Source organism: Notothenia coriiceps, unplaced genomic scaffold (genome assembly GCF_000735185.1).
Source record: "Notothenia coriiceps isolate Sejong01 unplaced genomic scaffold, NC01 NC01_scaffold00030075, whole genome shotgun sequence".
Lineage (NCBI taxonomy): Eukaryota > Metazoa > Chordata > Actinopteri > Perciformes > Nototheniidae > Notothenia > Notothenia coriiceps.
The window spans coordinates 3205-6173 of record NW_011362776.1 but is presented as its reverse complement, the minus strand read 5'-3'; the positions used below and the strand labels follow the sequence as shown (position 1 = coordinate 6173).

General features: G+C 39.1%; 1 long non-coding RNA gene across 1 annotated transcript; it reads left to right on the top strand.

The window, feature by feature from the left end:
* Window positions 1-2330: 2330 nt before the first annotated feature.
* LOC104959228 (uncharacterized) lies at window positions 2331-2652 on the top strand. Its single transcript, XR_799839.1, has 2 exons — window positions 2331-2457; window positions 2557-2652. It is a non-coding gene; the product is annotated as an uncharacterized lncRNA (long non-coding RNA).
* Window positions 2653-2969: the final 317 nt, after the last annotated feature.

The window sequence follows — 2969 nt, the reverse complement described above, 5'->3', positions numbered from 1 at the left end:
CGTGCCGTAAGTCTTCTTTGCGCAGTATGCTACGGAGCTCTCTGTATGAATCCCGCTGGCGCTGTATCTCCATTGGGAAATCCTGAAACATGCGAAGATCATGTCCGTCCCATGTCAGCTTTCCTTTAGCAGACGCCAGCGTCTTAAACACCTTGTTCTTATCGCTCCATCTGAGAAAACATATGATGATATGCCGCGGAGGATGCCCAGGGTCCGGGATGGGACGCAGAGCGCGGTGGGCACGCTCTATCTCAGGTGCGGGGATTGTGTCACTCAGCTTCAGGAAGTGTCGGAGAATTTTATCCAGTAGTGGGGAGATACCACCGGCTTCTTTACCCTCGGGGAGGCCGGCTAGGATGAGATTATTTCTCCGACTTCTAGCTTCCAGATCCAGCATTTTCCCCTGGAGGGCTTTGACATCTTTGGACAAATCACCCATTGTCTTCCCTTGGGAATTGGCTTGATCCTCTATCTCGCTAATGCGCTTCTCTGCGTTGTTTATTCTTTGAGAAGTGGCCTTAGAGTCTTTCTTTAATTGAACAATAGCCTTGTCCAGATTGTCAAACCTTACGTTACAGGTTTCTTTAACGCTTTGTATTTCGATAAGCAATTGGTTAGCCCACTTGGGGACGTGTTCCTCTTCACCAAACATTTCCGCCATGAGGCCGCTGTCTTTCTTTGCTCTAGCTCTGGTCAAACTACTGCCGGGCATTTAGACGCAGATATTTTTACACACTAATAGAACTGACTGCGCATTACACTTTGAGACTTTCAGTTTTGGTTAAATCATAGTTAAGTCTGATTACCGCCTGCACCCGACTACTCCGCTCAGCTCGCCGGTGTCATCACGTGATCTCTCCACTCTCCTCCTTACATTTTTGTCTTGAAACAAAGAAATGGCTATTATTTCAACATTGGATTTGGGTGTAATTAATCGGAGAACTATATGAGAGAAAAGTTATGAGGATTTTAACAAAGAAGTGAGGGAAATGCTCAATGTAACCTTATTTATTATTTCATAATGCCTAAAACCTAAAATGTTAGAACTAGAGTTATAATTACAAGACAAGATACACTTTTCAGGACTTTTTATTTGCCATTGTTCAGCTATATTTGTTTCTTATCGACTACTATATGGTAGAGACGGGTAGAGCGTCTACCATTAAAGCCAAACAATTTAATCTGAAAGTATGGTTTCTCGATAATTATTTGTAACGAGTAAAATTACATTTTCAATTTAACAGAACCTAGCATCACGATTTAAAAAAATATTAAGGTATTGGTCTTACATCTTATATTGACATTTCAGACTAATTGCACTTACCAATATTATAGTCTCATATGCTGTCATCAGCGTACATACGGCCTTCACCTGTTGCTTCAGTTGTGTGTGCGGAACAGGGAAATGCATGTGACTTGTTTTGTAACCGACACGGGCGTGTTTTCGGATCAACAAAACCATTTCATTTCATTTAATCGTTTATTTGACAGGGACAATGCATATCAATGAACACTTTAAACAAATAATGCGGCAAGTGTAATATGCCGGATTTGAGCTCTGAGCTCATTTCCATCCGTAGTCTCTCACATACAACATTTAAGAACATGACATTTATATACATAGCAAAAATAAATACATGATATGCAGGAATAGCATGAGCAGCATACACAAGTATTTACCACATGGCAGTACAATATAGCAGCAACGACATATAAAGTGCAAGAGAAGATACAAGAGCTACATAAAGTGCCAGAGGAGATTCCCCTGTATTAAAGTGCATTTAGTGGTGATTGCACGTCTGTTTGTTTGTGGACTTCACAGTCTCCTCTGGTTTCTGACCAAGTGCAGCGTCAAGTGTCTTTTTTGTGGATGAATTCCCCTAAGGGACGGGGGGCCAGTCCATGTAAGCATTTATAAAAAAAGCACATACTTTTAAAATTGTCAAAACTCAAGAAATTGAGTTTTTCAAGGTACAGTGGTGGTATGAATATGGCTTTCTGTCAAACACCTTGATAGCTCTCATGTACAGCTGTTCTATTGGTTTCAGGTTTGTGGCACAAGCAAACCAGGAGGTGTCATGGAAATGTTATGATTTTCAAACCATCAGAAGCAACGTTTGAAGTACCCTGCAATTTCTATGCCTTACCATCCTGCAGTTGTTGATGCAATTGCACAAACAATCTAGAAATACCTTTTTTATTAATTTGTATGTTGTAGGTTCTGTCTCTGGTGTATTTGCATGTGCCAGGGGAGAGTTAGGGTTAGCCTTATTGCAGCAGAGACATTTTGATTGATTTTGATTCATACCAAATTATAAATTCTGTATACTAATCATCAGATGGATAAATGTCGATGGCAGTGATGATGTGTGTCGATGATGTGTGTCGATTGCGACGATACATGCGACAGCAACTTTCCCACCGGTCAAACAAACCTTGGAAGTCTGATCCCTGAAGGTAAACTGTAAATCCTACAGTTTTATAACTTTCATAATCTGTGAAAACTGTCCCAATTAAATATTTGTTGACTCACTTTCATTTTTATTCATGTTTCAGATTTGGTGGCACGTGAAACTGTAACTCTGGGCCCTTTGATGGTTTTCCATAAAAGTAGGCGAAGCATAACAATCCAGACAATAAAGGATTAAATATTTATATCATATTACAATTTTCTCTTTCGCATTGTGCAATAAAATCAACCATTGTGATTAAAGTGTTAGTTGAATACTGAATACATTCTTTGTTTCCTTTATTATGTTGTATAAGTTCTATGAACATACTTGGCAGGGGACTAATTATTAGCTAAATATTAATGTTCCACCTGCAGAAAACCATAGCTACCATGAAATCCTCCATGTCCATTTTGAACACATCTGTTATTATTTTCACATCTCACCTCTTTAATAAAAAAATTAATAAAATTAGGCCTAAGATCAAGTACAAATATAATTTTGGATCTTAGATTTATT